The sequence below is a fragment of the Xyrauchen texanus genome, chromosome 5 (genome assembly GCF_025860055.1).
Source record: "Xyrauchen texanus isolate HMW12.3.18 chromosome 5, RBS_HiC_50CHRs, whole genome shotgun sequence".
In the NCBI taxonomy this organism is placed as follows: Eukaryota; Metazoa; Chordata; class Actinopteri; order Cypriniformes; family Catostomidae; genus Xyrauchen; species Xyrauchen texanus.
In genome coordinates, this window is record NC_068280.1 from 4,211,118 (window position 1) to 4,236,633 (window position 25,516).

The 25,516-nt window shown below is 38.3% G+C and overlaps 1 protein-coding gene across 6 annotated transcripts in view; it reads right to left on the bottom strand.

Annotated features, from left to right (window-relative positions):
• The window catches only part of LOC127643396 (nuclear factor 1 X-type-like), a 138,094-nt gene that overhangs the window by 38,011 nt on the left and 74,567 nt on the right, over nt 1–25,516 (bottom strand). The gene's annotated exons all lie outside the window — the stretch shown is intronic.

Consider the following 25,516-nt stretch of genomic DNA (forward strand, 5'->3'; position numbering starts at 1 on the left):
TTTGAGCTGACTGATGCTAAGATTGAGAGCAAAACCCGGCTGAAAAAACAGCTTAGACCAGTACAATGACCAGGATTTGCATGTTGGTCCAGGCTGGTGTATGCCATTTAGTGGTGGTTTAGCTGGTTGACCAGCATTGCCATGCGGTTCATCCACAAAACTTAGCTAGTGAAATTGAAAAGGTGGTCTTGCTAGTTCAAAAGTTTGAGCTGGCTAGTTGTGGTTAACATATACTGGGCTTTTCAGAAGGAAGAGAGTAAGATATAATAAATACACTGAAGTCAAGTCAGTGTAAGAATGATTGACAGTACAGAGTGTGTGTGTGTGTGTGTGTGTGTGTGTGTGTGTGTGTGTGTGTGTGTGTGTGTGTGTGTGTGTGTGTGTGTGTGTGTGTGTGTGTGAGAGAAATAAATACATAAATGATGATGAAAGCCAAATCCTTAAAGCAATATTCTGGGTCTAATACAATATTAAGCTCAATCGAGTCCGTTTGTGGCATTATGTTTATTAACACAAAAATGTATTTTGTCTTGCCCCTCCTTTACTTTAATAAAGCACAAATCTGGGTTAAAGCGAGGCACTTACGATGGATGTGAATGGGGTGCAATGCGTAAACGTTAAAATACTCACTGGTTCAAAAGTATAGACACTAGACATAAACAATATGTGTGTTAACACGATTTTAGTGATTAAACCACTTACAAACCTTTGTAAAGTTACAGCCAATTTTACAACTTGTAATTGTATAATTTTACAACTTTACAGCCACGATGATGTGACGTCAACAAACAATAAAATGACTGTAAAAATAACAACAGAAGAATTAATGTAAGTGCTTTTATAAAAGTATAAGCTTCACATTTCTGCCTTTAAACATCGTCCCCATTCACTTCCATTGTAAGAGCCTCACTGTAACCTCCATTTTTGCTTTTCTTCTTTAAAGAAAAGGAGGGACGAGTCGAAATCAACATTATGCCACAAATACTGTCGATTAAAGCTGCACTACGTAACTTTGTGCTCTCTAGCGACACTTGTGGTTAAAATGTAAAATTACAAGCAATTTGTGGAAGAACGCTTCACGCGAGTCGTGTTTTGGCACTGTTCTTCTGCCGGATGAATCTCATGATTTGAGCTTACTTACAGTAACTTCACCGGACAACGTAAATACATCGCGATCGGTTAACACACGAGTAATGTTCGATTCATACAAGCAGGACAAGCAATATAAGCTTCGACAACCAGACCAGACAACATATCCACGGATTATAGCAGATAAACAACTTCGCCAAACGGATAACAGATAAACATCCATCTAGACTGCAACGATGATGTCCTGACCTGTGTGAGTGGCTGTGTCTCGTTTGGAAGGCCGCGTCCTCCGCAACCATGTTACCTTCCATTTCCGTTTGTCTTATGAAGGCCGTCTCGTTGAAACGAGGCTTGTTTAAAGGAGGACACTCGGTATACTGTAGCCTTCAAAGGATGCGTCCTACCTAGCACGCAGCCTTCCAAACGAGACACAGCCAGTGTTACAAACTGAACTGCAGTTTCTTTGCAAACTAAAACAGTGCATTACCGCCATCTACTGTTAACATGGGTACGGGACAGCCGGTTCTTTCCTATGTTTACGCACATGACATAGCCTAATGACGGAAGGATATACGTCATAATTTCGTGCCAAATTCGAGCGCAAAATAAAATCAGTTTTTTTAGGCTTACTGTGGTGAATTAGTAAGGTAAGGTAAGGACATTGTTTTGAACACTGGTTGTTTATGTACTCAATCATTAATGGCAATTTGAGCTTTACGCTTACCTTGCATTGGCACTTTATAGGGCCAATTTTTGGAGGGTTTAAAGGCAGAAGGTTAAGCTTATAATTTCATAGAAGAACTAACAATAATTTTCTGTATTATTTGAGATGTAAAGTTGTTTAAAATGTAGATATAAATGCGTAGGGTTTTAGGGTTTGCAGCGTTATGTTGTCATGGTAACAAGGTTGTAAACTTGGATGTAACTACGCAGATAAAGTTAGTAAGTGGTTTTATAACATTAAAATCATGTTTACATCTCTCTCTCTCTCTCTCTCTCTCTCTCTCTATCGCTCTCTCTCTGGCTCGCTCTCTCTCTATCGCTCTCTCTCTGGCTCGCTCTCTCTCACTCTCTCTCTCTCGCTCTCTCTCTGGCTCTCTCTCTATCGCTCTCTCTCTCTCAAATAGATTTATCCCCATTCACTTTCATTATATAGAAAAGAACAGCCAGAATATTCTCCAATAATGTTCCACAGAAGAAAGAAAGTCATGTGGGTATATGATCTATCCCTTTCAGTCCATACACGGCTTCCCTGTTATATTTTTTAATAATAAATGAGATATGACAATATTTAGGTATGTGTATGCTTGTCTGTTAAACGACTCTGTCTCTCTCTGACCCAAACAGATGTTAAAATCCATTCACCACCCCCCACCCCTCTTTAAATCATCCTCTCTTTCTCCCTCCATCCCTGTTTATCACCATGCAGTTGGGTTTTGCTTAAGAGGTTTAGCATTATGTTGCTAAACATTCTGACCTTTTTTTAATCCATAATGCGCTTAAAGTGTTCCAAAGCACCCTAATCCCCTCCGCCTTCTCATTCCGCCGCTCTCCACACTCATTTATCAGCCAATACTCATCATTCTCCCGTCTTTCTCACAGCTCTAATTATTTATTTCTCATCCTCAGCTCGGTGTCATGATGAGAAATATCTCATAGCTTGAGGACATCTGTATGTGCAGTGTTGGGGGCATGCATTGGGTTGAATTATGGCTGTGCTAGAGTTATAAAGTCACTAAGACAAACATCTGTCTACACTTACATATGAAGAGCTTTAGGGAGCATCACAGTTGTTCATCAAACTTCAACTCATTTAAGAGAGGTTAGGATGCTTATTTCATTATTTCGTTTTTCAAGGTGCATTTCTGTGTGTACATTTTTGTATGTATGCATGTGTGTATGTGTACGTTTGCGTATGAAGAAGCAGGTGTGTGTGAGTGGTTTCGGCACAGCCTGTCACCCATCTGTGTGCCCGTCTGCAGCAAGAGTCTGCCAACACACACACACACACACACGCACACACACATGCACACAGAGCAAATTGGGAGACAGACAGGCAGAGAGAGAGAGACAGACAGGCAGATAGAGAAGAGAGCAGAAAAATGCATCTTTCACACATATATATCCAAGTGTCTCCATCGCTGTGCAGACATAAATAGCTGTAAGACTTATACCGCTTTACACCCTGCTACAGGTGACATGAGATTTAGGTGCTTTAGTAGATTTTGATTATATACGTACATCGAGTCTCAAAGAACCCCCTTTCGTAAAAAAAAGAGACTGATGGACAGACAGACGGACGGAGGGAGACTGAGAAGTAATAAATCAAATTGTTGTCAAAGTGCTGCAACACCTCATGCTGGAAAAACCTTCTTGATATTTTTCATACTGTATCCAGATTGATCGCTTTACAGCAGGCATAAAATCATTTCTATTCTACTCTTTTCTTACTTTTCAGCAGGCCTATATGCAGTTTTACTGGCCTACATATCATTTCTATTATTTCCTATTCTATTCTACTATTCTTGCAGCAGGCCTATATGTAGTTTCTATTCTATTCTATTCTGTTCTATTAGTTTTAGCATGGCTACATGTACTGTTACTGGCCTAAATATAGTTTCTATTTTATTTAATTCTATTCTGTTATTTTTAGCAGGCCTATATGTCGTTTTTATTCTTTTCTATTCATTTCTCAGCAGGCCTATATTTAGTTTCTATTTTATTCTATTCTATTACTTTCAGCAGGCCTATATGTGGCTTCTATTCTATTAAATTGTATTCTATTCTATTCTTTTACTTTTAGCAGGCCTATATGTAGATACAGTTATATATATATATATATATATGTGTGTGTGTGTGTGTGTGTGTGTGTGTGTGTGTGTGTGTAGTTTAAAATATATTCAATTATATTCTATACTATTTCTTTGCAGTAGTCCTATATGTAGTTTCAATTCTATTCTATTAGTTTTTAACAGGCCTGTATGTAGTTTCTATTCTATTCAATTATATTCTATTGTTTTTCAGCAGGTCTATAGTAGTTTCTATTTATTTGTTGTTTCTATTCTATTCTATTCTATTTGTTTGTAGAAATTATATATATATTTTCAATTCTATTCTGTTCTGCAGGTCTATATGTGGTTTCTATTATATTCTATTAGTTTTTAGCAGGCCTGTATGTACTTTCTATTCTATTCAATTCTATTCTATTGTTTTTGCAGCAGGCCTATATGTAGTTTCTATTCTATTCTATTCTGTTCTGTTCTATTAGTTTTAGCATGGCTGCATGTACTGTTACTGGCCTAAATATAGTTTCTATTTTATTTAATTCTATTCTGTTATTTTTAGCAGGCCTATATGTCGTTTTTATTCTTTTCTATTCATTTCTCAGCAGGCCTATATTTAGTTTCTATTTTATTATATTCTATTAGTTTCAGCAGGCCTATATGTGGCTTCTATTCTATTAAATTTTATTCTATTCTATTTGTTATTAGCAGGCCTATATGTAATTTTACTGGCCTGTATGCAGTTTCTATTCTATTTAATTATATTCTATTGTTTTTTCAGCAGCTCAATATGTAGTTTCTATTCTATTTATTCTATTCCATTCTATTCTTTTACTTTTAGCAGGCCTATATGTAGATACAGTTATATATATATATATGTGTGTGTGTGTGTAGTTTAAAATATATTCTATTATATTCTATACTATTTATTTGCAGTAGTCCTATATGTAGTTTCAATTCTATTCTATTAGTTTTTCAGCAGGCCTATATGTGGTTTCTATTATATTCTTTTCTATTATACTCTATTCCTTTTTAACAGGCCTGTATGTAGTTTCTATTCTATTCAATTATATTCTATTGTTTTTCAGCAGGTCTATAGTAGTTTCTATTTATTTGTTGTTTCTATTCTATTATATTCTATTTGTTTGTAGAAATCATATATATATATATATATAGTTTCAATTCTATTCTATTCTGCAGGTCTATATGTGGTTTCTATTATATTCTATTGTTTTTGCAGCAGGCCTATATGTAGCTTCTATTTTATTTTATTCTGTTCTATTAGTTTTAGCAGGCCTATATGTAGTTTGACTGGCCTACATGTAGTTTCTATTCTATTCTATTCTATCCTGTTCTATTCTATTATTTTTGCAGCAGGCCTATATGTAGTTCCAGTTCCCTATGTATAGTTTCTATTCTATTCTATATGTTTTTCAGCAGGTCTATAGTAGTTTCTATTTATTTGTAGTTTCTATTCTATTATATTCTATTAGTTTGTAGAAATCATACATATAGTTTAAATTATATTCTTTTAGAATAGCAGGTCTATATGATGTCTAAATGTATATCAGGTCTATATGTGGTTTCTATTATATTCTTTTATTTTCTATTTGATTTAGTAGGCCTATTTTTCACTGTCCTGTATGCAGTTTCTATTCTATTCTGTACTATTCTATTGTTTTTTCAGCAGGCCTATATGTTGATTCTATTCTATTTTATTCTATTCCATTTTATTCTATTAGTTTTAGCAGTCCTGTATGTGGTATATATTTAGTTTCTATTCTATTCTATGTTTTTTTTCACCAGGCCTAAATGTAGTTTCTATTCTGTATTATTATATTCTATTCTATTAGTTTTAGCAGGCCTATGTGTAGATTCATTGGTAAATATTTCGTTTCTTTTCTTTTCTATTCAATTATGTTCTATTCTATTCTATTCATTTGTAGTCCTATGTGTAGTTTCTAATTTATTCTGTTAGTATTCAGAAGGCCTCTATGTGGTTTCTATACTATTCTAATCTCATCATGTCTGGGTCATTTTTCACCCCATAATCATAAGTAAAAACATAAAAAATAAAATAATATTGCATTTAGATATATATTGCAGTACGATAAATAGAATTTATAAGGAGGAATATACCAATTCAAAAAATGTCTCATTGCTATAAATCCCTTACAGAAAAATAAACGATTTAATTTAGTAAAATATTATTTCTTTATTTCTTTTGAATGTAGGCTGAAATGTTGCCTGGACATGATTCACTCATTATGGGATTGTAAAGACTGTTCTGGTTTTCACCAGCAGGAGGCTCTGCATGGCAGGGGGGAATTCTTGCATGAAAACAGAAGTGAAAGAGTCCCAGAGCTCTGGAGAAAGCAGGTCATTTGGGCCTTTTTGGGGCAGTCACAGGTGTGAAATTTCACATCCACAAACATCACCTTTCAGTGTCAATAAAAATAAACATGAATGTATGTTTACACTTTGGTGTTCTCACTATGTGAGGAGAGACAACTAAAACAATTAAACCATGAAGTCACTGTAATGATGTCATAAACACATTCTATAAACACAAACACAGATGAGTCATGTACCGGACTTACTATCTAATGTATTATCAGGCAAGACAGCAGGATGTACAGTATACTCATTTGAGAGAGAGTGTGTGTGTTGTGTGTGTGTGTCCTCAGAATACCCCTTGACCCAGACAGGACGTGACTGTTAAATAGGCTTCACAATAAATCACTGTGTTTAAGGCTGCCCAGGATACTAGGTATAAATCAAACACACATACACATCCTTTGCATATGTGAACCTGTTAATTGAAATATGGAGCTTGTTCATCAACTTTTCCAGACATTCAGGTTGCTTTGCAAGTTTGCACATTAAAAGCATATTTATTATTTATTCATCTTATTTATTGTGCTAAAAACACAGTGCACACCTTAGGAGTCCCATAGCAACCCCCTAGCAACCACACACATCACCCTAAGATCGTTACGACAAGTTTTGCATGGACAATCACCACTCACATTTTCTTCTGGACGATGTTTGACAGTGTTTGGATAGTGCTACAGACAGCCACCAAAGTGATCATGTGACTTAGAAAATGCCACTTTGTGCCATTGAAAAAGATAGAAAGTGATACAAAGAGTGAGAGAGAAAGGGAAAAGAAGGAGAGAGAGAGAGAGAGAGAGCCGAAAGGAGGTATGGGAACAGGAGGTTCTGCCAAAAAACTGGGAGAGAGAATAAGGAGGGGGAAGGCAGACGGATCCGTTGCCAAGGCAAGGAAAGAGTACAGAACATACATCTATACAAAGAGAAGAGAGTGAATAGACGACTAATAGAGGAGGAGAACAAACAGAATTACACACAGAATACATGGAAACACATACACTTTGACCCTCAGTCGCAGAACCAGTGAACCTAACATGCTAGTATGTGGTGCACTGTGGCCCTTTTATCCAATCACAGAGCTGCTAAGCAAATACATGATGGGGGGTCTGAACATGTACAACCCTACCCCGAGAACTGCCATTCAGCTGTTTATCTTGTGCAAGGTAAGCAGCTGAAATGACATCAAACAAAAGGCGGGTGATTCTCTCAAGAAAATGTCCTATATTTTGCATATACAAAATGAAGCCTATTTTAAGGGCCATTAAGATTATTTACGACAGTTGCACCCTAAACTCTCAATACTGCAATGAATAAATTTGTGGGGCATTTTTGTGGTGCCAATTTTGCCCCAAGACCTCCTTAATTTCTGAACCTGGTTATGGTAATGAGAATTGGGGGGTAAAATATGCATGAATAAGTGTCCTGAATATAATGTCACTATGCACAAAGTCTTAATGGTCAAATTGATTTGGGGTTAAACATGCTCAGGGCATTTTCTTGACAAATTAATTGACTAATTAATATGATTAATCGCCTATACACGATGGTGGGGACTTCCCATTGACTTCTATTTTTTTATACTGAGCTAATGAAAGTTTCTATCCCCTATGCCTAAACCTTACCACACACCTTTTTGACGTTTTAGATTTTCATTTACCTCATGCGATACAATGTGTGGACATTGTATTTTGGCTTCGCTATATGCAACACATAATTTAATTTCAATTAAACCGAATGATCTCAGTTCTGAAGACTCAGTGCTGTCAGTAAAGGGTTAAACTTTCTACGTACATACGAGTCATGTGACAAAACAACATGGTGCCGACCACAGCAGAGTTAGTCTTAGAGAGAAATGCCAACCAAACTACATCTGATAAGAAACCTAATTAAGATTTTACATCGAAACCTACTTGAGTCAAAAGATTAGAGTCTCTAGTTTCATCCGATATGCCATTTTTTAAATTTGAGTGAATTATCGGGAAACAGCACATTGTTACTCTATGGACTGTATGCTCAGTTTCAGGTACAGTATCCTATATTCTCTGTGCAATCAATGGATGAACCCAAAAACTGGAAAATGTTGCTTTCCGAGGCTTTATATGGAGTTAAGATGATAATAAGGTGCATTTCAAACTGTTCTGAGACCAGTGCAGACAGACAGCACACTGGAGGTTAAGTAATTCACTAAATAGGGCAATAGCGTCTGGCTGCAGACTTGCACTCTCAGACTTGCACTCTCAGACTTGCACGCTCAGACACGAGCGCTTCCGCTTCAGCGTAAACTATTGACTTGTTAAAAGTTTAAATAATGTAAATCGCTGGTACAATTTTCTGAATTGGCTGCAAAATGACAATTTTATTATTATTATTATTACTGAACAAAACGAGCTAATGCCTAAAGACTGGCTGTGTCGGATTGAGAACAGATCATTCAAAAATCGTTTCGTAAACATTATATATATATATATATACGCTTTTTCGTTACATGATAAGATTTTTACATTTTACCTTAATATACGCTATTTTTTATCTCTGATACAAATAAAAATAAATTAATGTTATGCCTAACAACCACTCACGGTATTAAATACATAAAGGAAACTATTTAATAGAGTGCTATTACATGGTTTGCACGTTGAACCCAGTGTAGTTCAATAGCGTTTGGACCGTCCCGTCCTGTTTTAATGTCTACATTTTTTGTAAAAAACGTACTGTAAAATACATGCAATATTCGGTCATTCGACCTTGCATCTCAGTTCAGCTCAGCACAGCTCATTACATTAGCGGAAGCGCTTGTGCTGAGCGTGCAAGTCTGCAGCCAGACCCTTCTCAAATAGGGAGCAAGGGAGCATCCTATATCTCTCTATGCAGCTAAATGTATTCAATCCAAACTTCCTATTTAATGTTCAGTTTCAGGCTGCAGATGATGTTTGGATCACTCAACATGTTTGACACACATGTGACAATGATCATCAGTCCATAGAGTCACAATTTATAATGTATCATTTAATTTGAACATGGTTGTCAGTGATTGGATGATGCTGGACATTACTTAAATCAGAATTAATTATGCTAATATCTGATGTAATGTCTGTAACGTCTCAAAAGCATGAATAACCAACACTCCTGGAAATATAATGAACAATTTGATAAAAAAAAAAAATCAGATTTTCTATAGCTTAGTATTATTTAAAATTTCACAACTTAGTCCCGCTGTCCACATATGTGGACATACATTTTTAAGAAAAATACTTGGTCAAAAAATCTTGCACACAGCAGTCACGCAGGGGTCTCTGGAGGTTAATACATTATTTAGTTTGTTTATGGAGACATTTTCTTTTTGGGGAGGTGATTTCAGGGTTTAATACCCTTGTAGGGACCAAATGTCGACAAAAACTTATCCCCATGTACATACACATACAGTACATACATTGGCATAATTGGAGAGTGTGTCTGTGGTCACGGAAGGGTAGCAAAGAGTCAATCATGACATCTGGACAAGTGATGGAGCTTTTTCACACACATTCACAATCATGATACCGTTGTACACACGAGTCTCCGCTCAGAAAATCCATGTTGTGTAAAACTAGAAATTGGGGCAACATGCATGTGTTTGTGTGTTTATGCTCTTATTGGTAAAATCCTTTTGCACTATTGCACTAATAAACCTCAGTGTATGATTAGAGATTGTGGCTCCAATAAGCTTTTCTCCAGAATCATCAGCAACATCAGCAGTCCAAACCGCCCAAAAACAAGCAAACACTCGAACGTCAAAATATCAGCACAACAACAAACATCTCAATGAAAGAGTGCAGACACAGGTCAGAGTCTAATGGCAAGCTGTTCTCTGCTGACCTGAGCTGTTTGTGTGTGTCTGTGTGGATGGCTCTTATCTTATTAAAGGAGATAAGGAGCTTGAGGAGAGGTTTGCCCCATCTATCCTCCCACTGTTCATCATGGCACTATAAATTGTCAGCCTAAAGTCACTTATCCAGGGCTTTCTCCTCAATGACACATTGCCTGACTTGAGATAGCTGGTCTGGGGTATGTGGAGCAAGTCGTTCCCAGGCTTCATCAGAGGCCTATTGAGCCGTTCCAAGTGATAGAAGCTCACTTTGAGTCGGATGCCACGAATCAAAGTAAACATACCTGCGGCCACAATGCTAGGGGGCTGTGGGTAGTTGCTAGGGCATTGCTATGGGTTTACTAAGGTGTTCTGAGTGTTTTCATGTGCATTGCTATGGGTAGCTATGGTGTTGTGGGTGGTTTTTAGGTGGTTATTGGCCAAAGTCAGATGAGCTCCACTCCAAGTCTCTATTCTGATCCCAAGATATGGCTCAGGTCCCTCTTTCAATATAATTCTGTGGGATTTTTTTTTTGGCAAAAATCCGAAAAATCAGCGAAAAATCCCATCTGATTGCTTAGAAGAGTAATAGCATGGAAAAGTTATGCAACAACATTTACAATCAACCTGAAACACGTTTTGAAATCCATTTGAATTCTGTCATGTGACGCATTTACGATCTATTTACAACAGCATCTTCAGCCAGACAAAAACTTGATTTTTCCATTAGGAATTTTACATTGGGAAAAGTGGTCTCAACATTACTAAAGGTGCTTCTGCAGGGGCTTCGTGAAGCGCTGCTTTAACCAAATGACAAGCATTGCAGATGCAAGGGCAAATTTACATGTTTATCAGGTAAGAAACTGGGAGCTGTGCATAGATTTATAAGAGGAAAAAGTCCTGATAATTGCTTTGATTCATTCATTGCAGAAAGAAATAAGAGTACTTGTTTATGTTAAGGTCTTAAAATGTTTTTGGGGATTTTCAATTAGTTGAAGAACCACGTGCTTATACTTTAAATATAGGAGAAATGCTATTTTCTTGCGTGGAAATAATTTTGGTATAAAGTTGGACCTGTCATTACAAAGACAAGCTTTTCTATATGCAAACTGCCTGGTTATAATTTGCTGATGCTTCAAAAGGTCAGCTGCAATGGGGTCAAAGTTGACAATGTTTGAATTTGAGAGCTGTGTTACAATGCATTAGAGTTGTAGAACAATCTACAACTACAGTTCAATGTATTGGGCAACGCTGTTGCAAGTCATGTGGAAGCACACCCCTTGATATAGTCTGAATCGCTTCGCATGAATGACATACAGAGCTATAGAGAGAGATCTGAACTGTATTTATTTATTTACTTTTTTGTGGAAAATCAGTCCCAATCAGAGGGAGTATAGGGTTGATCTGAGAATAAAGGTTCGATGAAGGTTTCTCTAGTGCAACTGCAAGTGACTGCATCTGTTTGGCAGCAACTCAGAAAAGTCTAGTGTTTCAGCCTACACACACACACAGCAAGAGAGAGAGAGAGAGAGAGAGAGAGAGAGAGTGAGAGCTCAGAGAGAGCTAGTGTTTCAGGCCTCGGCCTCAGGGACTGCTATTCCAGGCTAGCTTATGAAAAACAGCTTTATGTGGAAAAAAGGGGAAACTTTGGAAGAGAAAGAGAAAACGAGAGGTTAAATCAGAAGGAGTTTGCAATAAGAAACAAAGGCCACGTACACACCGCAAAGTTTTGATAATGACGACCACATAAATACTAGACTGAGCGCCAGTGTCACTCCTGAACTTGCAATGGTTGGCATAGTGATAACCACAGCAACGTTTTGGGTCTTGCGGATGTAAATATTCACAATAAAATAATCGTAAAAACTAACAATTACAGCATAGAGCATTTAAGTCTATTCCATTTTTTTGAGCGGTAGGGTATTTTAACCAATCCTAATCATGTCCTTTGAGAAATAAACGCCCATGGCGAATCAGAGATGCTTAAATGAGTCTACAGTCCTATCGGTAATGACAACCGATTTTATTGCGCATGTTGAAGAAACATGACCTGACACTCGAAAAGTACCTTTATAACAGAAGTAAACAGCACAGTCAGTCATTTGGATTTATTTAGGATTCATTACATGCCACGCAGATTGATTGCGATGTAGATGTAAATTAACTGCAAACGAAAAACCCGCCAAAACTAGAACGATCAACACACCGTAGACACAGTATTAACAGATGATTAATTGAACAGTGTTTACAGCTTCGTTTATAACGAGAACATTAGAGAGAGTGCAGAACTCAGAGACGGGCAACTTCTATTAAAATGAATGGGAGAAATGGGAACGCCCAACGATCGATGGATGTAGAAAAGGAAGTCCTACCTTACAGGTAAAAGAGCCAATCACCTTTTAGTCCCTAATTCTTTCAATCAGCTCGAGTATGCGCATTAGCTATACAAGCCGGGATGATTGCGTTTATGATAGCAGTGTTGTCAGATTTGACTGCTGATTAGAAATATGTTCTTTGGTCGAAATCTTGACCAACTGTTTTGGAGATTTCGGTCTTTCCCATTCAAGTGGATAGGAGCAGCACTTGTATGCCATTTGTTTACATAGAAAAATAGCTGCCCAGTCTGTTCGAGATTGTTCCAAAGATGGCCGCCGAGTGGAAGCATCGTAAACCAGGAAAATGATGCCTCCGGAGGCTGTATACGTAGATAGGAAAGGACCAAGGCACGTCCGAATGCTATGTTCACGTCACATATTGTCTACCGAGAGAAAACTTCATCTGACCGATTTTTGGTGCCTACTTCACTGCCTATTAAATCCCACAATACTGTACGTGCGGATCCACAGAGGTTGAACTGAAGGATGAAAAAAGGCGTAAGAAGAGGGAGTTAATAAGACAGTTTTAAGTACGTTTTTTTCTTCCACTTTTTCCAACTTCTGATTCCAGTTCTTGCGAGAAAGTAGTATTGTAGTTATTCAATATGCACTGGTTATCACCAAAACTCACTTGATGTTGTTGTAGATTATTAGACCTTTGTGGTTCGGCTGGACTGAATGAATTTAACTGCAGTGTGTACGTGGCCAAGACGAAGTAAACGATGAGTAGCCAGTGGAGGAAACCTCATGGCAGAGTCGCTGTTATACGGCTTGATTTATTTTTGAATAGTGCCATTACCGCTCTGAAATGTATCTTTTAACAAGTAAACTATTTTCCTTTTTGTCACGTAGACATATTTTCCCCTCCCTTCTTTTCACCAGACAGGAAGTGAAGTTAATGGTTAAAGTGAGGAATAGAGGAGGAGACATCTGCTCTGTCCTTAAACAGGCCACAGATGCACCAACTCTCTCGGTTGGGCCAGTAGAGCACAGCTGGGAGGCAGGTGCTGTCGATCATCTGGCATGAAGCGAATCACAACAACCTCAAATGAACCGGCTCCATACCCACCCTCAGCAGCCCTCAGGGTAAGCTGGACGGAGCGCCTCTTAGGAACACCTTCAGGCCCAGATGTCATGCAGTGCCGGCCATATATCATTAAGCATTGCTTTTCAGAGCATGACGACTTCTAGGGTTCACGTTCAGATGGGTTCAAGGTTGCTCTGTAGTTGTAGTGTGCTTTTGTTCGAACAGAACTAATAAAGTAAAGGATGAAATTCCGGTTATTACCAACGTAATTCCTGTGAGTGGAGTTTTCAGCATGTAAATATGTGTATTATGTGAAAGTTACCGGGGTTTACCGGCATTGTGCTGTCATGACATTAAAGTTTAAATGTTTCCTAAAACATTACAATCTCAAAGTCAGTAAGTGCTAATAACACCAGTCTTGTGTTAATATGTATGCTTGTTTTAGTCTTGTGGCTATAAGTCCAAACAGTCCAACCTCTCACTAGCCTCTCTCAGTTGCTCTCTTTCCCCCCATCTGATTTCACTTATCTGGCCGTTTCTGTCTGAAAGGATACTGATGGCCTAATAATCCCACTTTCCTGCAATTATCTCTTTTTTCCTCTCATTCCATCTTCAATTCCTCCCTTTTTCTGTTGTCACCCCTGATGAAAAGGGGGAAGTGCGTGGGATGGTTTCTGTGCGTTTCATATGAATTCCTGCACTCTGCAGATGTCGGTACGGATGCTACATCGTCACAAAAATACTAGCCCTTGAAAAGAGCAGAATGGAAAAGGAAGAAAAGAAAGCAAGGGAAACCCCAGCATCTTGGCCACAGGGTATGTGTGTTTGCTACCAGTGAGGTGAACGGCACCCAACTAAAACAGAAATCTAAATCACTAAGCAAATGTTTAGATGTCTGAGCTGAATCTGGTGTTGTGAGCAGAGGGACAGACAAATCGCATACAGTATGCATCAGATCAAATGAAGTAATACAGCTGAACCTTGGCTGCATTGAAGAAATTGTTCAGCCTATGGGCGTTTCAAAGCCATATGCTGGTATGGAGACATTTTTTTAGAATGTACACGCTCCTCTTTTCCAGTTCATAATGGCTACGGCTGTCAAACTCCAAAGAGGACAAAAAAACACCATAACAATATCACAGATAGGGCTGTTGATTTAGCTGTAAAGGCAACATGCCTTGTCAAACCAACTAGAGCAGGCAGCAATGCCTTCAACAGATGTGCTTTTGCACTCAAAAAAGAAAGCAGTGATCTCGAGACTCGTTTTCAATATTTCTAATTACGTTTAACTTGACACAGTGTCCTAAAAACAGTGCTTATGACTAGAGACGCTGAAGACTAGTGAAACACGACGCAAACAAAGTGAGACGCTCCAAAAGTGATTTCTGACATTGAGTAGGTAGATCAACAATTTTAAAAAACCTGACAAGGAAATAAAACTAAAGTTTTTTTATATTTTGACTTTTTCTGTACTTTTTGTATTGTAGAAATGCTTAACTTCCATGCTGCCAAAACGTGTGTATTTGTTATAATGTATTAGGGATAAATGGAAAGGAGGAGGCGGGAACCGGCTTGACATTATCAATTATATTTAATGAAGAACTTAAACCAAACGACACAAACACACACATATGATGGACAGCTGCCCGTAAACTCTCTCTCTCTCTCTTTCTGGAACCACCGTCCGCAGTCGGCCTTTATCCCTTTCGGAGGCTTGATTAGCCTGATAAGGGGCCGGGTGTGTAGAATCACGACCCGCCCTCCGCCCTGCCACATTCCTCCCTCGTTCTCTCAGACTGACGTACACCCCCCCCATTCCATCTGCCGGCAGGTCATCCCCGCACTCCTGAATCTGGGATGGGACAGGGGGAGGGAAACAATAATGATTAAAATAGGGGGTACCTCCTGTAACAGTGTAGTACCCCCAACAACAACAAAAAAACACAGTAAAATTTAAAAGAGAGCAAAAAGTCCAACACGGAGCGGCAGAGGGAGAGAGAGGAGAAAAAACACTTACTCGCCGGTTCTCCGATACGCCGTAGCTTGGTCCTCGGCCACTCCTCCACTCTCTAACGGACGACCGCCGCACCTCCCTGGGCGAATCAGAGGCAGTCCTCCGGCCCCTGGTGGACTGAATGCCCCGCCACGTTCTCTGGGAACAGAAGGGGTCTCCCCCGCCCCTGGCAGCGGTTCTCCCGCTCCAGGCGGTCGGCCAGGAGCCCCTCCCCGCTCGCGGCCGCCATTCCTCTCTTAACCCCGCCATGTTTAGCGGCTGGTAGGGGTCTCCACCCCCTGCCCCGCTCTAGGCGGTCAGCTAAGAGCCCCTTCTCCCCTCGCGGTTGGCAGCCGTTCCTCCGCTTCCAGGCGGTCGGGCTCCTCCGTCCCCTGGCAGATGGCCGCGGCTGCTCTATTGGGGTGGATGGTAGTGGCGAGAACTCCACAACGGCGTATTTAATGGTTCTTTATTTTGTCCTATTTGATTCTTGACAGCCGTGGTCACTATGAACTGTTGCTGTATGGAAAAGAGCTGTGTGAAGATTTTATTGTTTCACAGAAGACATCATGTCATGGATTTGGAATGACATGAGAGTGAGAGTGATTTAAACAATCCACTATTATAAAAAGCCCCAAGCACATCCGAAAACCTCACTACAAACTGATTAAGACTGAAACTGCATCAGTTTGGAAGGCTGAAATGCTGATGAATATGTGATGTAAACTCACTTTAGACTTAGGTTAGGGACTGTTAAAGAACGTGTTTTGGCTTGTGTTAAGCTGGCCTGCAAGCATTCATCATTTTCTCATTAGCTCTAAGTTGAAGTAATTACATTCTACAGATTAATTACTCAGATCAGCATCTCTAATGAATGAAAGGAGAGTAAGTCCTAGAACAAAGTGACCCAGAGTTCAGAAATCTTGAAACCTTCTCTGGTTCTCCAATCAGAGCAGCTGGGACCCATTAACACGTTTATAACAACTCAATTTCTCCTGCATGTCTTTTCCTATGCCTCACTCCCTCGCTCTTTCAAGACTCCCTAGGTCCCCACACCAATGCATGCTGGGACAGAATAAAAAAAATACAAGGATGGAAATTAACAAGTGGAAAGTCAATGGGATGGTTACTATTACTATTGCTCATACTTACTGTAGAGTTAGGGTTCTAGGATTTGAATTTTGAATTTTAAGGTTAGGGTTCTGGGATTCCAATTTCTTATGTTAGAGTTAGGGTTCTAGGATTCCAATTTTGAATTTTAAGGTTAGGGTTCTAGGATTCCAATTTTTTATGTTAGAGTTAGGGTTCTGGGATTTAAATTTCTTATGTTAGAGTTAGGGTTCTGGGATTTAAATTTCTTATGTAAGAGTTAGGGTTCTAGGATTCCAATTTCTTATGTTAGAGTTAGGGTTCTAGGATTCCAATTTTGAATTTTAAGGTTAGGGTTCTAGGATTCCAATTTTTTATGTTAGAGTTAGGGTTCTGGGATTTAAATTTCTTATGTTAGAGTTAGGGTTCTGGGATTTAAATTTCTTATGTAAGAGTTAGGGTTCTAGGATTCCAATTTCTTATGTTAGAGTTAGGGTTCTAGGATTCCAATTTTGAATTTTAAGGTTAGGGTTCTAGGATTCCAAATTTTTATGTTAGAGTTAGGGTTCTGGGATTTAAATTTCTTATGTTAGGGTTCTTGGATTTCAATTTTAAGGTTAGGGTTCTAGGATTCCAATTTCTTATGTTAGAGTTAGGGTTCTTGGATTTAAATTTCTTATGTTAGAGTTAGGGTTCTGGGATTTAAATTTCTTATGTTAGAGTTAGGGTTCTAGGATTCCAATTTTGAATTTTAAGGTTAGGGTTCTAGGATTCCAATTTTTTTATGTAAGAGTTAGGGTTCTGGGATTTAAATTTCTTATGTTAGGGTTCTTGGATTTCAATTTTAAGGTTAGGGTTCTAGGATTCCAATTTCTTATGTAAGAGTTAGGGTTCTGGGATTTACATTTCTTATGTTAGAGTTAGGGTTCTATGATTCTAATTACTTATGTTACAGTTAGGGTTCTGGGATTTCAATTTTGAATTTTAAGGTTAGGGTTCTGGGATTTCAATTTCTTATGTTAGAGTTAGGGTTCTAGGATTCCAATTTCTTATGTTAGAGTTAGGGTTCTAGGATTATAATTTCTTATGTTAGAGTTAGGGTTCTAGGATTATAATTTCTTATGTTAGAGTTAGGGTTCTGGAATTTCAATTTCTAATGTTAGAGTTAGGGTTCTTGGATTTCAATTTTGAATTTTAAGGTTAGGGTTCTAGGATTCCAATTTCTTATGTAAGAGTTCTTGGATTTCAATTTTGAATTTTAAGGTTAGGGTTCTAGGATTCCAATTTCTAATGTTCGAGTTAGGGTTCAGGGATTTAAATTTCGAAATTTTGTGTTAGGGTTCCTGAATTTAAATATAACATTTTAGCTTTAGGTTTTAGGAATTCAATTTCAGATTTTATTGTTTTAATTCTGGGATTACAATTTCGCATTCTAAGGTTAGGGATGTGAACAAACCTCTAACCTCAAGTGTAAATATCAGCATGTATCTCTGAAATAAATTTTCTATGCAATCATACTTATGATTTTCGCCTGATGGTTGATTTATGACCCCAAAATATTGTTGGTTTGTAATAAAAAAGGGACAAATGTCATCTCTAGGCTCGTTTGACTTGGGCCTGTAAGCAAGCATCTTGCAACCACCGTAGCAACAACATTACAAAACACTAAGAACACCTTAGCAACCACATAGTAATGACATGCAACCAATCAAACCTTTGCATCATAGTGTCGACATATTGCACGGGTGAGCGCCAGTTACATGTTTAGTTCTATTTTGATTGATTTTCGAGTGTTACCCATTAAAAAGTGGAAGGAAATTTAAATAGTTCTCAACCAAAGGCGAACAAGGAAGAATTTTGAACATCGCAAAGGTGTGTGTATGATATTGTCACAACATTGCCCTGGCACACTGCAAGTGTGTGCTGGGATCAGGGTGAGTCTGGGTGAGATTATTTTGGTTTTACTCCTCTTTTATAGAGAGACAGTTAGTCTAATACGTTCAGGCCTTGTAGCTGTTGATCTGTAGTTGGTTAAGCTATAAAACACACTCACAGTAATACCCTGCAGTCCCAAACACACTATTAAATACAAGCCTACAAAACACACACTTTAAGGGGAGGTGCATGTGATTACTGAACATATCCCCAAATACTGCTCAGTCAGCACGTAAGAGCCTTATGGGTTTGGAAAGGATAAATGTATGGATAAAATTACACAAATACGCACACTCTACAAAGTCACGCACGTGTAGGCACAAAAATCATCTCAGACCAGTGAAGCAGTCGGACAGTATGAGGAAGACATATGAGAGGACTATATGAGGGTGGTGTGTGCACTCGAGTGACCAGGACGATTATTGGACACAGTAGCTTTAGATCAGATTCTAGAATGAATAGAGCAATTGTTTTGAGTGTATATAAACTACAACATGGCCATCTTGCTTATCTCATTATGAAAAATCTCTTTAGGTTGCAAATCCCCTCTACTGAAATATGTGATTTTAAAGGTGATGTCAATTTTCTGTATTACAATACTTTCGCCTGTCCTAGCATAATATGCAGAGACAACTATAAGTAGGTTGATTGTAAACCCTGTAGATTATTTATTCAATTAAAGGATGAATCCAATTAAGGAAGGCTACATAGCTACATTTGATTAAAAAGCATGCTATTTCACATCTTTCCCAATGCTCTCCTTCAAATAATGTGCCGATTGAAGGCTTACTGAACTTTAAACTCACTTTAAACTAACTTAAATATATATAAAAATGTTCCTTGTATAAATGCAAAATAGACTTGTAAAAAATAAGAGTGGGATAGGATTAAAATGTGCTATCAGAAGAGTGTTTTTAGCGTCTGCCAATAGCTTATGAGACTGTGGAGGCAGCAGAAGAGAGGCTACTTATAGTCACAGCATAATCTAAAAGCGTAAACCGTGGATTTGACGAATGTCTCCGCGGTGAGACTCTGCTTACAGTCATTCAGCAATATGACACATAGCCATTTTTATTGCTTGGTGGTGATTTTAATTGTAATTGACAGAAAGCACACAAATTCTCAAGGTGTAATTTGATATGCCTTTATATGTGGAGAAACCTCCATCATAATGCACGGCAGTATATTTGGGCACATGCAAGAGGGAATTCAATCTCTATATCAAGGTTGGATAGATACTATTGCTTTTAACTTTATTGATATATATTTTGCTGTATTTGATGGTCTGAAATAATTCTGTTAATCACTGCTTGAAAATGCTCACTTTAAAGAATAAAGTTCATATTTTTAGTGATAAAAGGAGACTTGTTTTAAAAGGTTTGTTTGAGTGTTGATTTTTGTACAGTCTCTTCCTCTCTTAATATTTCTGGGCGGTAATAGAGCTTCCATTGTTTGAGACAAGAGGAAGCAGGAACTGTATCCTCAATGACCTGAATGTAACCTGTGTGTGTGTGTGTGTGTGTGTGTGTGTGTGTGTGTGTGTGTGTGTGTGTGTGTGTTGACAGCTCCCCATAATGAAATTCCTCTAGAGTCTTTAATGTCCCATCACACACACACACACTAATATGACACACACGGGATGTGTCAGTACCCTGATCTTGTAGTTGTGTTTGAGTATTGTTGCTTTAATAGGCCGGTCACGCTCACTTACTGCTGTTTGAAAAGAACTTCAATGTGTGTTCTGCCATTTAGTCCTGTGGCTGACATGCTTTAATGATGCTTTTCTTTCAATGAAACATTCACTGGAAGTCAAGAGAGAAACATATCAAAACATTTCTTTCTTTCTTTTGATTTGCTTTCTTTGATTTATTTTCCTTTCTTCTTTAATTCCTTTTTCCTTCCATCCTTTCTTCCCTGTCTTTTTCTTTCTTTCTTTGCTTCCTTCATTCATTCACTCATTTCCTTTTCCTTCCATCCTTTCTTCCTTGTCTTTTTTTCTTCCTTCTTTCTTCTTCTTTCTTTCTTTCCTTCCTATCTTTTTCTTTCTTTCTTTCTTTCTTTCTTTCTTTCTTTACTTTCCTTGATTCCTTCCTTATTTCTTTTTCCTTTCTTTCTTTCCTTCCTTTTTCTGTCTTCCTTTCTTTCCTTCCTTTCTTTTTTCTTCCTTTTCTGCCTTTCTTTTTCCATCCTTTCTTTTTTCTTCTTTTTTTCTTTCTTTCTTTACTTTCCTTGATTCATTCATTCATTCATTCATTCATTCCTTTTCCTTCCTTCTTTCTTTTTCCTTTCTTTCTTTCCTTCCTTTTTTCTGTCTTTCTTTCCTTCCTTTCTTTTTTCTTCCTTTTTTCTTTCTTTCTTTACTTTTTTCTTGCTTTTCTTCCTTTATTTCTTTTTCCTTCCTTTCTTTCTCTCTCTTTCTTTTCTCTTTTCCTTCCTTCACTACTTCTGTTTATTGCATTTTTTCTCTTTCTTTGCTTCCTTCATTTTGTTTTCTTCATTTTCCCTCTCTTCCCTTATTAGTTTATTTCTTTCTTTTTCTCCTTTCCTTTCTTCCTTCCTCCCTTTCTTTCTTTCTTTCTTTCTTTCTTTCATTCATTCCTTTCTTCCCTTTCTGTTTCTTTTCTTCCTTTATTTCTTTTTCTTTCTATCATTCCTTCCCTACTTCCTTCCTTCTTTTTTCTGTTTTTTTCTTTATTTCTTTCTTTGCTTGCTTCCTTCCTTTCTTCCCTTTCTTTTCTATTGCTTTCTTTGATTTATTTTTCCTTCCTCACTTTGCTTTCTTTCTTTCTTTGATTCCTTCCTTCATTCATTTCCTTTTCCTTCCTTTCCTTCATCTTTCCTTCCTCCCTCCCTCTCTCTATCTTTTTTGTCTTTCTTTCTTTCTTTGCTTCCTTCCTTCCTTTCTTTCTTTCTCTTTTTAGCTTCCTTAATTTTTTCTTCCTTTTTCCCTGCCTTCCCTTTTTAATTTCTTTTTTTCTTCATTTCTTTCTTTCATTCCTTCCCTCCCTCCTTCCTTCATTTCTTTATCCTTCCTTTCTGTCTTTCTTTTCTTCATTCATTTTTGTTACTTTCACTTAATTAGCTTCATTCCTTCACTTCTTCATTTCTGTTTTTCTTTCTTTACTTCCTTAATTTTTCCCTTCCTTCCCTTTTTTTCCTCCCTTCCTTCCTTTCTTTCTATTCTTATTTCCTTTCTTTTTATTTCCTTTCTCCTTCACTTTCTCAGGTTTTTTGTCTTCTTCCTTTTTTAATTGAATCTTTCATTCTTCCATCCATCCTTCCTTCCATTTCTTTCTTTATCATTTTATTCGTGAGATTGACAAGGTATTTAACTATATGATAGCAGACTGTGTAAATTGGAGAGAAAAGGTTTTAGTTCCAATATAATTGTGAGAGAGTGAGAAAGGTAAAGGCATACAGCGGGACGGGAACAGGCAGAAATTTGGCACCTATGAATCTAATCTCCTCTTTAGCAAACCCTGCCTCTCTCCTTCTAGTTATGGTTATATTATTGCAGTGTGAGTAGACAAATGAAAACATTTGTCTGCCAACAGCAAGACCACAGAAGTCTCTCAACACGTCCAAATCTCACACTCCTTCATTTCCTTTCATGTTTCATCTTTGACAAACACACACTTACAATGCAAGAGACAGACATCTCACAATCCCCCACACACTTGCTCCTCATTCTGCAGCAGCAACACACACTTTATTACTCACTTACACACTCCAGGGTTATTACAGTTGACTAAAAACTACTACATTGACTATATATTAGCAAAATACAAAAATAACACCAAGTAAATGAATAAATAAATAAAAACATTGCACGAGTCAGCAAGACATGTTGTAATGATCAAAGATGTTTAGTGCATAGCTATATGTGAACGTCCCCTCACATGTGTAAAACTCCTGAATTTGATTGGTTTTCAATTCTTGAACGAAACACAAACAACAACAATTGCATCTAATTCTGTCCGATTTGGATGCTGCATGACCCTAAGCATGTTTACCCCTGCCATTTGAGACATTACATGGTCAGAGCTGAAATCCTCATCTAAATGAATCGCACTATTGGTTCACTAAAGTTTAGCTTTGGTCTACAATCGTCATCTCGTTAAGAACAAATCAACACAAACTGATCGAGGTGTTTGGGGATTGGCTACATGGCCTGAAGATCTGGGTCTTCAGTGAAGTGCTTTGAGATTATGTATTTGTGTTGAGGTCAAAAGGTTAGAGGGTGTTTAGTGCCTTAATGGGGGATTTAGTTGCATAACAACCCAAATCTCAATCAATCAGCGCTCAACCTAAATAACATCCTAACACAGTTAGTTAAGACAAAACCGTGAAACACACATCATTTGTGTGATTGTGGAGGAGTCAATCATTTGGGAGGATTGAGGGGATATACAGGAATAAAATAACACTGGGTATGTTGGCACTTTAAAACACGCATACGGCTTAAATCGAGAGCCAAACCACTGGCACTAAACTGAGATACACTGTGCAATTATTGGTGTGTGTGTGTGTGTGTCTGCGTGTGTGTCTGTGTGTGTATGTATGTGTGTGTCTGTGTGTGCGTGTGTGTGTGTCTGTGTGTGTATGTATGTGTGTGTCTGTGTGCGTGTGTGTGTCTGTGTGTGTGTCTGTGTGTGTGCGTGTGTGTGTCTGAGTGTCTGTATGTATGTGTGTGTCTGTGTCTGTGTCTGTGCATGTATGTGTGTGTCTGTGTGTGCATGTGTGTGTCTCTGTGTCTGTATGTATGTGCGTGTCTGTGTGTGTCTGTGTGTGTGTGTGTATGTATGTGTGTGTCTGTGTATGCGTGTGTCTGTGTGTGTGTATGTATGTGTGTGTGCATGTATGTGTGTGTCTGTGTGTGCATGTGTGTGTCTGAGTGTCTGTATGTATGTGCGTGTGTGTGTCTGTGTGTCTGTGTGTGCGTGTGTGTGTCTGAGTGTCTGTATGTATGTGTGTGTGTATGTGTGTGTGCATGTATGTGCGTGTCTGTGTGTGTGTGTGTATGTATGTGTGTGTCTGTGTGTGTGTGTCTGTGTGTGTGTGTGTATGTATGTGTGTGTCTGTGTGTGTGTGTGTGTATATGTATGTGTGTGTCTGTGTGTGCATGTGTGTGTCTGAGTGTCTGTATGTATGTGCGTGTCTGTGTGCGTGTGTGTGTGTGTGTGTCTGTATGTGTGTGTCTGTGTGTGCGTGTGTGTGTCTGTGTCCGTGTGTGTGTGTGTGTCTGTGTGTGTGTATATATGTGTATGTGTGTGTGTCTGTGTGCCTGTGTGTGTGCGTGTGTGTGTCTGTGTGCGCGTGTGTGTGTCTGAGTGTCTGTATGTATGTGTGTGTCTGTGTGTGTGTATGTGTGTGTGCATGTATGTGTGTCTGTGTCTGTATGTATGTGTGTGTGTGTGTGTGTGTGTCTGTCTGTGTGTGTGTGTGTGTGTGTGTGTGTGTATGTGTGTGTCTGTGTGTGCGTGTGTGTGTGTGTGTGTCTGTGTGTGTGTGTGTCTGTGTGTGTCTGTATGTGTGTGTGTGTCTGTGTGTGTGTATGTATGTGTGTGTCTGTGTGTGTGTGAGTGTGTATGTGTGTGTGTGCGTGCGTGCGTGTGTGTGTGTGTGCGTGTTAGGGGAATCTATCATTCGCACTGCTACAGAGCAAATGAAAGTGAGGTTTCAGAGAAATCTTTAAATTTGAACCGCCACATATTTACAAATACAAAGAGAGAGAGCGAGAGAGAGAGAGAGAGAGAGAGAGAGACTAGATTAAGATACTGGTGTTCTCGATCAAGCCATAATAAATATTGTAAACAAAGATAAATGTCTCCAGAGACTGAACACAATCTTGGAACAGTGGTTTGTGATGAGATGTAAGAAAGAGACAGAGACGCAGGATATTTATAAATATTACGGTAGTTCACATTCAATATTTTGGAAAAGTGGACATGTCCTGTGATGTACAAACGCCATTTAAAAGTACTTTAAACAGCATTTGGCTAATACACTTTTATGACTTCATGTAAATTCAGAGGCTAAATGCAATACTTGCATTTTAGAAAATGTATTTGTCACAACGCAGGACCATTTATACGAACTAGTAAAAGGTGATTAAAAACCTGTGAAACACAAATCGTGACCAGTTACAGGACTTACAAACAGTTACAAACACTTTCCTTTATACATGCAAATTACTTTTAACCTAAAATCTTTGAAGTCTGACATGTAGCAATTATCCTACCACACACACACAGCTGCCAAGTCTAACAGCTATTTTAACCTTTGACCTTCAGCTTGTTATTGTTAACACGTCAGTATGACCCAAAGGTGCAGTTATCTTAACCTCTGACCCCTGACATGTATCAGTAGCCTCCAGGGAAACACTCCTCAAACAAGAATCACCTTCACACTGACACAGGGCTTACAGCACCACGTTACATAAACCAGAGACACAAGCACAAGTCAGTTGATAAAACACCTCGGACTTATCAATTATTCTGATTTATTTACAGATAAAGAAGCAGTAACCAAAAACTGTGGGGGGAAAGTATGTGAACCCTTTGGAATTACCTGCATTTATGTATAAATTTGTCTTAAAATCTGGTTTGAACGTCTTCTAAGTTACAATAATGAACAAACACAATCTGTTTTAACTAATGGCACACACATTATTGTATTGTTCCTTGTACATATTGAATACATCATTCAAACACTCACAGTGTAGGTTGGAAAAAGTATGTGAATAGTCTAATGATGTCAACAAAGCTAATTAGAGTCAGGAGTTAGCAAACCTGGTGTCCAATTAATGAAATGAGATTGGAGGTGTGGGTTAGAGCTACTTTGACTAATAAAAAGCACTCAAATATTTTGAGTTTGCTATTCACAAGCAGCATCTGCAGAGGTGGACCATGCCTTGCAAATATCAAGAATTGTTGCTTTGCACAAAGCTGGAAAGGGTTATAAAGTCCTTGTTCAGACTGCCACTAA